The sequence below is a fragment of the Heptranchias perlo genome, chromosome 22, assembly GCF_035084215.1.
Source record: "Heptranchias perlo isolate sHepPer1 chromosome 22, sHepPer1.hap1, whole genome shotgun sequence".
Taxonomy (NCBI): domain Eukaryota; kingdom Metazoa; phylum Chordata; class Chondrichthyes; order Hexanchiformes; family Hexanchidae; genus Heptranchias; species Heptranchias perlo.
The window spans coordinates 11,012,526-11,026,081 of NC_090346.1; the positions used below are offsets into that span (position 1 = coordinate 11,012,526).

The following is a 13,556-nucleotide window of genomic DNA, read 5'->3' on the forward strand; positions in this document are numbered from 1 at the left end:
TAAACTGAAGAGAGGAGAAAAATAAGATGCTGTATCTGGCAACCAAATTGAAATGTGAATAGATTTATATCGAGTACATTTTAAAGGTAAACCCTGAAGCATCTGTTGCACATCCTGATTCACTGAATAAGAACATTAGTTAATTTTTTTCATTGTACCTTACCTCACCTCTATTATCATGCATCCTAGTGTTATCTGCTGCCTTTAAGGAGATTATAAGAACAAGCAGATCCTATGTATGTTACTATGGGTTGCAAGCCATGTACTCAATTAAAGTCACTAAACTCCTATAAGGAATTCAGGAGAAACTTCTTTACCCAGAGAGTGGTTAGAATGTAGAACTTGCTACCATATGGAGTAGTTGAGATGAATAGCATAGATGCATTTAAGGGGAAGCTGATAAACACATGAGGGAGAAAGGAATGCTGCTAGGGTTAGATGATGTGGAGATGCCGGTGATGGACTGGGGTTGACAATTGTAAACAATTTTACAACACCAAGTTATAGTCCAGCAATTTTATTTTAAATTCACAAGCTTTCGGAGGCTACCTCCTTCCTCGGGTGAACGATGTGGAAATCATTTCCACATCGTTCACCTGAGGAAGGAGGTAGCCTCCGAAAGCTTGTGAATTTAAAATAAAATTGCTGGACTATAACTTGGTGTTGTAAAATTGTTTACAAGGGTTAGATGAAGTAGAGTGGGAGGAGGAACCTGTGGAACAGAAACACCGGCATGACCAGTTGGGCCGAATGGCCTGTTCCTATGTGTTAATTATATCCATGTGATTTATATCAATTAGTGTTAATTGTATTCAGGTGGTGCATATCAATTGGGAACGCTCTTGTATCCATTTATAAGAGAGCTGATCTAGGGTGTGGTGTGGGTGTAATGTGGAGCTCTGAATAAAGGCTTGGAAGCAACTGAAGACTAGGCTCTAGTATTCTATCCTTTACCACCTGGCTACCCAGTTTATAACGCTGATGAAAATTCTATGTAATTCTGTGTAAAAGGAGCTACAAATATGGTTGGCGTATCATATTTTGTTTTCCCCCTCAAGACGGTGGCTCACCAGAAAACTGATTCAATAAAACCATTAACCTTAGTTGTGCCATTCCAATTAATACTGCCACTAACAATAAATCAACAGCAGGCAAAAGACAAGTGAGAAGATGAGATATGCTGGCCAATTAATAATAAATGGTTAACGCATGCAGCCATTCACTTAAAGTCATCTACATGCGAATTGGTTGTTTTCAATCCATTTCTGGCTATTAAATAGAAGGGGTCCACGTAGAGTGATGAGGCTTTAAAGGGCAACCTGGATGCAAATCAATTTGTTTGCCAAAGTAGTGGAATTTTCTCTCTAAATTTGACTATGAAGATGATGCAATTATAGATGGGTGTACATGGAAATCATGTACTAGATTGGGAAGGAATTGAGAGTTAGGATTTAGAGCCACTTTATTGACTAAAATTTCTAGGAAACAATAGTCAGTAAAAGAAAATTGCAAGCTGCTGACATAACTAGAAGTTGCTGTTATCAGAAAAGTTCCAACAAGAATTTGAAATCCAAAATAGCTATCTGTTCAAAAAGTGGATCGACCAATTCAGAAAACAAGTTTATTACCTAATATGGTAGGACAGCATTAATTTGGAGAGGATAGAACAGAGCAAAATTCTACTTTGAGAAAATGGACAATCATGTAGGTTAGCCCTCCAGCCTATATGGAAGGCTGGAGTGGTCAACATGTGTTCTGAGTTAACTGGGTTTATAACCAGAATTACATAAAGGCCGTAGGTTATTGTTTAGAGAGGAAACAGTGAATTGTGTAATGAAAATAGAGCTTCATCATATAATAGGAATATTTCTGTATTATATTTTTAGATGTTTTTAGCGAAACAGAGTAAATGTGTTTTAAATGTTGACTTTGGGTAGCCTTGGTCTTTGTGTCAAAAATATTTCCAATCCACAAAATTCTCCAGATTCAGCAGTATTACAATAAAAGTTGTCTGAATAGTTTTCCTGTTTAAAGTTGTTGCTTGTCAGAAAAATATTCTGCAGAAGATATTTAAACTCTTGTGGATTCGTTCAATCTTTACTGTTTTCTAAATATTTATACCATCAGTATCTTGGCAATGCTTTCCTGCTACTGTGTAATTACCTTACTTGTAAATAAATTTCACTCTTAATTTTAGCCTGAACCTATCGGCCTGGCTTTGTGGAGTGCCCTGCTTATGTAAACTGTCTTTTGACTCTGGATGCAAATGGTGTTGAGAGAGAACCGAAGTTGCGACCAACTGGATCCAGTGACTAAGAGGGACACCACAAGCTAGATCTTTTTAAATTTTGTTTTAAAGCTGCCATATACTGACATAAGGAGACATTGCTAGAAAAGTCTGCAACAAGGAAACTGTCCATTTCAGAGCTCAGCCCATTGTCTAACAATGGAGCTGGCACTAGATCATTTTGCTCTGCTCCTAAGGTAAAACTTTGGGGAGCAGATGGGTGAGATGGGTTTATGTAGGAGATATATTATTGAAGAAGAAAACAAGAACACTTAACCATATTAGTTTTTGTTCTTGCAACTGAGGTTTTCAGACATCATGAGCCTTTGGGAATGGAACTTAGTTAGATAAAGTAGCTGTGGTCAATTGAAACTGAACTGAACAAAACATAGGAACCTAAATTAACTTGAGAAGTGCAGGAAGCAGGGACACATGCAATAGGTGCACATCTCCACAGAGAAATTAATGGAGATGAATGCTATTTTCTTCCAATAGTCTGAAAGAACCAGTGCTTTTAGTATTTGAAGACAACTTCAGTTCAAAGCATGTGGCAAGTAATCTTTAGCTTTGTTTACCCTACTGCTGCTAATTTGCCACAAATGTTAAATTGCAACTGATTCAATGTAAATGGTCAAGAATAAGTAGTGTGGAGTTTTTACTTTGATTGCAGCTCAAGAGTAAACTCTCTCACTTCTTGACACTGGAGTTGACCTCAACTACAAAGTGGGAGATTTGCATTATGCTGCTCGGAGCACCTGATGTAAATCTCCTTCCATTTACTGCAGGAAGAAGAACCCAGTGCATGCATCAGGCTCTTAATTTAATACAGACCTAGCGCATAAATCTGGACAGCTGTAAGTGTAAACCTTGGGAGACGGCATTCAGTTTGGACTATCATGATCTGAACTGTGTGTGATGTCTAGTGCTGTAGTACAAGTAGAACTAACTATTCTTTTGTTTCTTTTTGACTATTTGGAGTCATGTATTGGTGGTTTGTGCTGCAAACCACTGAAATGGAGTGTGTTCAAATCCAGTTTCTTTTGGTCAGAGCATAGAGTAACTATATCCTCTGTGAGCCTGGAATTGGACCTTCATCATCGCAATTCATGTGGTCAAAAAATGACCAAGCTGTCCTCATTATCCCTAAAACCTTCCATTTCATTGATTTAAATCAGTGTTTAAATGAATATCACTGGTGATTACAATGGAAACAGATAAGGAATAAGAAATATAGTTTGTTACATAAAATTTTTTAAATAGAGTTTTAATATTTTTTGTTGCATTTATATTGACTATTAATTTCAATTTTGGCACAATTACCAACATTTCTGCTTTTTTTTGTTGTGTTCAGTTAAAACAAAATTTTGATTTGAAATACTTTTAAGTCCTAGTCTGTGACTTCCACAATTTAAAAAAAAATCTGTGCTGCTTTTGGGAATACTTTTGCAGTAAATGTATAGTTAAAACTTAATCCGATCTGTCGTGTTTGAGGGCTGAGTTATGAGAAAAGGCTGGAGAAACTTGGAAGGAAGGCCTGGAATCATTTAAGAAACAATTGGATGCTGCTTTGCGGGGAATGTAGGGTTCTTCTGGATGGATGACTCAGGCCAAATGGCTTCCCTCATCCATAATTATTTTGTGACTGGCACTTTTTTGTTTACCTTACTCATGGTCTACAACTTGAAGCGAGGAGACAACTGTTTGCCTTAAATACAGTCTTTTTTCAGTATAAGTTTGCCAAGCGCTGCAAACGGATTTGTCAACTGTGTTGACCAAGGAAATGAGTAGTTTGGCTAACAACAAAAACAAATTGTTTTAGCCTAAATTGCACTGAAAGATTTGCATATTTCCTTAAATGTACATGTTTATGATAAATGGTCCACAAAGTGAACAGATTTGGCTATTGTCTACTCTGACCCTCTGATATCGCACTGCAAGATTAGAGACCAAAGAGTTACTTGTAAGGAGTGGGCGACTGAACTTGTTAACGTCACAGTCGTGACCTGCTGGACCTAATCCACGTGGTTATTCAAATAGACTGTAGAGGATTAAGAGCTGCGGGTAAAGTTCAAGGAGTGTTTCAGTGCAAGGTATTGAGATACCTTAGAAAAACTGCTGCTTGCTGGAAAGAGCGTCTCTTTTGCAAAGCTGCTCTGCATATGGTCCTAGTTGCTACATTCCGATCCTTTCCAGCCCACACAGGCTAAAAGTAATCGCAGGGACCAAAAGTGGTTATTTTCTGTCGCCAGCGGCCAAGACTACCAGTAACGTACAAATATTGCAAATCAGTTTAAGATGTCTAAGTGAAGTGTCATCCATCTGTTTAATGAGGCTTGGGACGTTAACATCAGTGGGGGTGACCAATGTAGTAAAATTTGAAATGTTGCAGATGGCTGCCATTTCAAAGCTTGATTTCTGGAACAATCACAGGCTGCAATAGTTTATATTTGAGTAATTAAGTGGAAATCATATTCAGCTAAATGTATACAATTTCAAAACCATAAATGACCTGTACCCATTGCATTTTGGCCAAATAACCGTACGCTTCCACGTATGTACATTAGTAACCCATCTTTTATGTTCATCCCGAGCGCTCTCAAATTCTGTGAGTCAGCAGCTGTGGATCTGTAGATCTGTCACCTCGTGTAAGTTGTTTTTGTATCTTCACACTCTTCCCTTGGAGAACAGTGTGAAGTAACGGAAGGATTTGCAGGCTGTTTAACAGCCCGACAGCATGACGTGAGTGCTGCTTCCATGGCCACGATCATCTTTATCCCAGTCGATCGGGAGGTTAGTCCGACACGGCGGGAGGATATTATGGGCTTCCACATCCCATGCGATGAGGGGAGGGGCCACTCACACCCATCAGATTCAGCTGGATATCAACCCAGAATTCAGAGCTGGTGCTTCGGTTGCCTGGAGTGGGGTTTGAACCCTGCACCTTCTGACTCAGAGGTGGGTCGCTACCACTATGCCAAAGGCTCATTCCCCCCACATGTATGTTCTCAATAAATATGAAAGTGCTCTATGCTTTTGTCACTAGGAAAATGGCGCAATGGAGCACTGTGCAGTTGCAAGTATATAATAGATGGTGTTTGGCTGAAAAACATCCCACTTCTTGGAATTTTGTAGTAGTTTATTTTAGTTTTAAAGTATTGCTGACAAGATATTTGGCTGAGAAAGTGCTAAGGGGACTGCAACAACAGGACACTATCAAAGTGTTATGTGAAACAGAAAATGTTAGTGAGTTTTGTACTGTTTCTGCTGCCTCAAAAAGAGTAATTTGAAAAATGTAACATGACAAAAAGAAATGAAATAAAATTACTTTTCAAATTAAGTTCCTTTCAAAAAATGTTTTATTTCATTGGTGTACTTTTAATTTTTCTGTGGAGTTTTAGATTTTGTGCTTCAGAATTCTATCCCTTTGTGTTGCACAATCCCCCTGAGGACAGCTTATATTTCCCATTATTGCAGCCAAGTTTTAGCCTTATAGTGTGATATTCTACAGTAATATTCTGTTCCGGTTCATGTTACCCTCAATTAAATTACTTGTTTTTTTTTGTTCTCACTATGTTTAAAAAAATAAGCATAGGGATAGAAATTCCACTTCTGCCATTATTAGCAACTTTTGTTCATGGATGGAAAATCACGGCCTGGCGAGCCCAGAAGCTGAAATTTTACCTCATGATATGCAAGAATAATTCTCGGTGCACATATTTCCGTTATGGGTGCCGCAGGCCATGGGTTCAATTTCTACTCCAGGATTAAAATTGATTGCATGACCTGCTTAGCCCGTTGTGACTTTTTTTTTTGAATGGTCCTCCCAGTGCCCAAGTGAGTAAATGCACTGCCCAGTTTAGCACTGAGACGTACAGACTAGGAAGATCTCGGTTGCAATCATTAGTTTGTGCTGAGTTACCTTGTATTAAATGGGGTCGTAAAAGGACACTGCAAGTGGCATCAGCACATCGAGCTAGGAAAGGAAAACAGAATGACCCGAAGAGAGCACGCCCGGTCGTTATTGGGTATTGCTGCAAAGTGTGTACATGTGGATCTCGAGTAGGGATGAGATTGGGTTCAGCTGCGATGCTCATCACGGCTGAGCAGCCTGCCAACACATGGTGTTCTTCATGCATGAGCGAAGACACAAAGGTACCAGAAGGCTTCCAGTTCCTATGAATCCATATTCCGATATGAGTTAGCGGCTTTCAGGAAAAAAGGGGAACATTTTGGAAAAATGCAACAAAAAATGGTGGAGTCGTGGGATTGGGGCAAAAAAAATTGTGGCAAATACTAATGCAGCACAGAATTTACAGAAGTATTGGAGTTGCGCTGTGTTGATTTGATTCGATTCAAGCTTGCTTTAGAATCTGGTTCGTATGTGTTTCCCAAAGTTGTTTGTTTGATTTCCAGGATGATCTTAACAAATGTATCTGGATTGAACTTTCCCATTCAACCATTTTATACTTTTCCGATCCAAAGAGCTCAAAATACAAAGTTATTTTTCTACAATTTTCACAAGTATTGCAATTTTTTTTCTTAGTGCATTTTCTGCCAATGGTACACTTTTTTTGTGGTACTTATTGAATTGTATGCAAAAAAAAGTACAGGTAGTGAAAATATCCAAAGTGGCAGTAATACAAAAATAGAAGTATATCTGATGGTGCCAGTTATCCATTGCATTATCTGGTTGACTTAGAAGAGATGTTTGAATCTTTTTACATGTAAAAGTAGATTTTGACCGTTCCAACTTGGCAACTCTGAGAGTCAGAAAATGCCAGCTAATTTATCTGAATTCCCCTGCTATATATTGCTTATACTAGTGGAAAAGTTAGACATGATATTTGTGACACGTTTTGGGTTTGATCATTTCACAGCCAGTACTGGCTGATAGCAGATTTTGCAAGTCAGTTCTTCAGAAAAAAAATTTGACACTTAATTTTTCCAACTAAAATTGGGCTGAATTCAGCATCACTCACTCCAAGCGACAAATATTTAGAGTTCTCATGCATTGAGGGATTTTAAAATTGCTCTTTTTAAAAAAGTTATGACTAATAAAACCAAGTTCTTTACTTTCCTTCTCTTCTTTCCTTCTCCTTTCTATCTCTTCTTTTCCATCTCTTTTTTTCTCTTTTTCTTTTCTTATCTAGTGCTTTGTTGGAGAGCCCACTTTGCCGATAGGTGAATTGAGTCACACGGATCACTCCCTTGTTATGGATGAGGTCTATGAGTGGAGTGTTTTTTGAATTGATGCTGAAACTACAACGTTTTGCTACTGCTGACTATCCATGTCAGTAATTGGCTACTTGCCTGTCCAAATGTGCGCCTCTTCTGTACCATAATCTACAAAACACAGTTTGCTGGTGAGAGCTTTTATTTTGCTGGTGGAAAAGCCCAATATCCATCTGGTTGAACAGCTTGCCAGATGTGATGGGCATTCCTGTTGTAATGTCCCTACTGGCTTCAAGTGTGGCAGCAAAATTGAGCAAGTACGCACCCCTCCTTTGCATCGTTTGAAATCCCAAGAGTTTTGGACAGGATGTCGCTCTTATCAAACATACTGTTGTCCAGCTGTCAAATGATGTTGATATACTTGTCTGGGCATCAAAACGTCGCTAGGAATTGCCATAGACCAGGACAGCTAACAGTGTTAGATGGATGAGTACAGTATGCAGGTCTCTGTTCTGCTCTCGGCTCATCTGTGTTTGTCTTGGATGACGGTCATACGTTTCGTGCCATATTCGATTCGACACCTGTATAACGTGTAGTATTTGCAAAGAATGCTAGTGACATCTAGTGGCTCTGCATTAGTCTTTATTTATATTACTTTTTATTAACGCATTGCCCAGTTTGGGTACGCTAAATTCTGTTTGTGGTGTCCAATTGCAATATCAGCCATCTATTAGGCATGTGGTTGACGCTAATCAAGGTTGAGGTCTTACTCAGTTGTGGAATATAGTGTTTGCACATTGAGTACACTTGATATTTTTGATGGCCTGGAGGGTTTTGCCAGGACTTCGGCCTTTGACCATGGCACTGTGAAGTAAGTAACTTGCATTTGATTTACGATTGTTTTGAAAGGCAGGGCACATAGTGTCTTCTTTTAGAAAATGGACTGCTTAGGATGTATTTCACAGAACCATAAGCTGTTTGAGGAAGGAAAGGTCCTTGGAGAACAGTTAAACAGTTAATCTGTGAAAGGAGAAAGAGCTGTGATTGATGGGGGTGTTAATGTCACTGGTCATGAACATGACACACAGACACTTGTAAGATTCCTTCTGTGCAAGGATAATGTGCTTGACAGGCATGATAAAGTTAGTTTAATGCATGAAACTCCCGTTTCCTTTGGAAAAGGGAATGCACCTGTTAGGACGTAGCTCTGAGTACCACGCTAAGCCTAGCAGGAGATGTAACACGTGCACTTCACGAGAGGTTTCCCAGGGCTGATTTTAAGCAGGCAACTGAACTTAGCGAGCCATACATAACACATGTCCCAGTGAGTTACAGGCAACAAACCTTGACTCCATTTAACAGATACTTGCAAAACCTCTCATTTCTAAAACAAAAGGTATGCATTTAGTGGCTTATCACTTTCCCTTTCTCTTAAAATGAACAGGCTGTTTGGATTATGTAATTCTGTCACCTGTTTATAGAAGAAACATTTAAATCTTTCCAAAAGTTAAAGCAGCAACATGGAATTGATGAGCGACTTTCCCATCAATATTTACAGTTACATCCTTTATTATTGAACAAGGAGATAATATAAATGTCTGTCAGCTATTATTTCTATTGGATTTATTTATTTAAAGAAAAATTCGTAAATTGTTAGTATATTGTACCAGTTGTTTATTACGGGTTAACTATTTCTGAAGGCAGTGCGCAAAAATTAGGACAACTCATTTGTGATGAGAACTGAAAAGGTAATTGGGCAAGTGTTCAGAGGTTCAGCTAAAGGGGAAAAAAAAGTTCAGTTAAATTATGACTGATAATTCATCACATCCCAGACATAAAATTGTAGATCAATATTAGTACTGTTGCTAAAAGCAATTTGCACAAAGTGTGATAGCTATGACCAAAATCTTCTTTTTAAAAAAAAGCACTGGGTTCGGACTTGGTCAGCAATGCAGTGATGCCTTTGGATCACTGAGTCCTCTGCACCTCTATGTTAACAAAATACATGAAACTATTCCGTTTCATGAGCAGATGAAGACTTATCTGCTGAATGATGGCTTTTTACGGGTTCATTAAAAAAAAATCAGCACATTGTTTTAATAAGCAAATTACTTTATACGTTACTGGCATTGACAATGTAGATATTTATTCCATGCCATGATTTTTTTTTAAATTGCAAAGGGCTCGTGCTAGCTGCAGGCAAGATTAATATAAAAATTTAACCCAGGAAATGTTTGTTGAATAGATAACAAGTTTTTGATTACAATGAATATGGAGAAAGTGTTACTTAACTCATGTAATGCACGCACACATGCATACGCACACTTTCTTTTCCTACCTTTGCCAAGTGATTATACACATAATAAATCACTTGATTTAACTAATGAGAAATGTTCTTAATTAAAGCAGGCATGGGATCAATAAGCAGCCCAGAGGGCAGTTCTTAAGTATATTCACAACACTTTCTCTTTTCTGGGCTTTCGGAGTTGCTCCATATTATAATGGCAGACGGAGGTAAGATTTGCCCTCAAATCTGACCCATGTTTGCTATTGCAAACTACCCAAATTGCTAGTTCTGAATGTGCACCAGTGTAAACCAGACACAACTACAGGGTAGGTCTTGTGCTAATTCCAGCTCAGATGAAAAATAAAGGCAATTCCTCTGTGCATTTCTCCTAATATGCTGTTTTAACATGCTCGCTATGTGTGTGCATGAAGAGTTGTTCATCAGTATAATAGAAAGAAAGAAAGACTTTCACTTATATAGCACCTTTCAAGACCTCAGGACGTCCCAAAGTGCTTTACAGCCAGTGAAGTAGTTTTGAAGTGTAGTCACTGTTGTAATGTAGGAAACGCAGCAGCCAATTTGTGCACAGCAAGCTCCCACAGACAACAATGAGACAATGACCAGATAATCTGTTTTAGTGGTGATGCTTCATGGCTAATGAAGGCTGTTTCGTTAAATTTTGATGTGCATTTGAAAGCTAAGCTCAGATTTCGCGTTGGATCTCAGTGCAACAAAGACGTAACGAGATGTATAGAACGATATATGAGTGAATTGACCATTTTTCCGTGGTATGTACTTCATCTCATTGAATGATTGTCATTTTTTAAAGAATCATACAGTCGCACGACTCCCAGATACTAATTTAAGAATACCATTCCTAGAGACCTAACAAAATGTCTGTTTGATCTCTTGGCTGTGCGCTGGTTTGTGATATGAGCAAATCGAACAGGAAGGGAGAAAATCGATTAAAATGGGGGAGACAGGGAAATAAATATTTTTTTTAAACTACTTGCTAACTGTACAACATGATTGTTTAGTTAACCTTTAAGCAATTGTCTTTTTGTAGCTCTTTTCCAGCATGCACACGTTTTGTAAATGGTTTAAATGTCGAATACTGGATAGTTTAGCAGAACAGTATAGTGTTCCTTTTGTCGCAGCCAGAGCACATTTTTCTCTACGTCTTATAACCTTAAGTAGGAAGAACTCAATTCAATCTCTATCTCCAGAATATTTGCTGCAGTATTTTAGTGCAATATCAAAAGGTGGCATTGTAATCGTCTCATATTTTTGATAGTGGATAATAGCAATTATTGTACAAGATTGATCTGTTTGTGGTGACACTGATTTTGTAATTTTCAAGGTACTTAGTTTTTGAAGCTATAAATAGGAAGTTCAAGTTACTAATTTTAAGATAAGTCATGAGTTCATTCCTTTCTCTGCAGAAAAATACCTTACAGACCAAGTTTTTAAAAAATGATTTCAAGTTCAGAAAGCAATATGACCAAGGGTATTTAAGGCTAATGTATTACTGCAGCTACTGATCTGAAACTGGCCTCTATAGATTGTAGCGCAGTAACTGGCAGCCCAAGTTACACTACTAGCTTCATCTCGCTGTCATTCATACTGAGTTCAGCGATAAAAGAGCATTCTGCACGTGTGCTCAGACTCTCCAGGGTGGCTAATTTTTAATCCTGTAAGCGAGTGAGCAGAAGCATCCCTTCTGTCACCTCATTAAAAAGATTTAATAAAGTTTCAGAAGTGCCTAGGAGGTCCAGTGGAACGCAACGTAGGTAATAGAACCCATCCAGCATGAATGAGGTGAGGGTGTTTAATGTATCTCATTCTTGGTGCCCAAAGTTTAACAAGGGCAGAAAAGAAATCGTAAAAACTGTAACCTATTGCAATTATCCAATTGCCCTTAACCAAGTTATATCTTAAAAGTGCAGTAGTCAAATTTAAGAGTTAGAATCACTTGGTCTTCTCAAGTCTGCTTCAACATACTGAATAGTTTCAATAGTTTTATTACTTCATGTACAGTGACAAAAAGAAATGTTTCCTTTTTGACAATGATTGGAATAGAAATTGTAGCTGATTTTGTGAACAGCATTTTCTTTGCGCCTTTGCTCAGATGATGGGAGTTGTCAATTTTTTATTGATATTTTGGAAGTAATGCCACCTCATTCAGTTTTATGGATTTTGATCCTAAATTTTGGACACTGGATCATTTTATTGTCTGGTGAACTATTAAACAGGTCACCTCCCATCTTTCCAATTACCCAACGTCCTCTCTCGCTTACAATAGATGTAAAATTACAAGTTCAATTACACTGGTGGTGTAATACGTTCTAAGAATTGGGAGTGATTCTAAAACTACAAGTCTGGTGCAAAATTGCACCTTCATTTGGAGGACTTTCTCACCTGTGAAAAAGAGGGTGAATTTATGTTTTGCTTCTAGTGTAGAGAAAAAGAAAGACTTAGGATTTAGATAGTGCCGTATCACATCTCTCAACATCACATGAAATGACAGTGACTATTATGCAGGCAAATATGGCAGCCACTTTATTGTCAGCAACATTCGACAAGCAGGATTAGGATGAGTGACCAGTTGATTTATTTTTAGTGGTGTTGGTCGAGTTGACCAGGTCACCAGAGAACTCTACTCTTCTTCAAATAGTGCCATGGAATCTTTAACATCCACTAGAACAGGCAGATGGCACCTTGATTTAGTGTTTCATCTGAAGGATGACAGCTCCAAAAATGCCGTCTTTCCTCTGTACTGCACTGAAGTGTCAGCCTAGATTATGAGCTCAAGTCCTGGTAGAGAGCTTGAACCCATTCCAGCCTTCTGACCCAGAGATGAGACTGGTTAACTACTGAACGAGATGACAGTCAGTGATGGAAGTCATAGGTACCCCTTTTACACCATTGATGTAAACATACAAATGGAATTTGCAACTTTCGTTTATTAAAATAAACGTGTATAAGAGAATATACTTTAGAAATGTCAAAGCATTTGCTAATTAATATTTTGATGACCTTAGTGAGGTTGATTAATGAAATTATACCTGTGATTTAATGATATACAAATATGGATACTAATGAAATCTTAGTAACCATGTAGGGAACTAAAGTGATTTTTAAGACGATGTTAAATGTTTTAAGAGGAAAAAATATGACTAATGTACCAAACTTTTCCCTTGGTGACTAATTTTTCTGATTTTAATTTCCTAATTGTATAGTGAAGGGGACATATTGTTCTTACTTTATTCCATGTTTCCGCTACTTGATGTTCTTCCAGCATAAGGTCTTGGCAAAAAAAAACTAGAATTAATCTGGTTGTTCTGCCAGACTTTGTACACAGGCAAAAAAAGTCAATAAAGGTATAATAGTATTCTTGGCAGATGAGCACTAATTTATAATGCTCATTGTACAACTTTAATATACAGCTATTAAGCTTTAAGTGTAATGTGTCTGATGATGATTATACCACATTAACGTACGTCATGGGTTTAATTTATGATGTATGCTAGGCATGTATTCCCTGCATCAAAGGATGAACTAAAACTTCTTCACTTCAGTGTTAACCATGTGTTTTTTTTAAAAAAAGTTTATTTCAAGCAACTAAGCAGATCAATGTGCTACTTACTTTTTGACATATTTCCCTGCAGCATTCAATTAAAGCTAATATCACTGCAGTGCGGCATTACTTGCATTAATATATAGCACTTTATCATGACATCCCAAAATGTTTTACAACTAATGAATTACTTTTGAAATATATACTGTTATGATGTAGGCAAGCACAGAGGC

General features: G+C 37.8%; 1 protein-coding gene across 2 annotated transcripts in view; it reads left to right on the plus strand.

The window, feature by feature from the left end:
• lmf1 (lipase maturation factor 1) overlaps positions 1 to 13,556 on the plus strand; it is a 469,834-nt gene that overhangs the window by 155,556 nt on the left and 300,722 nt on the right. The window lies entirely within an intron of this gene.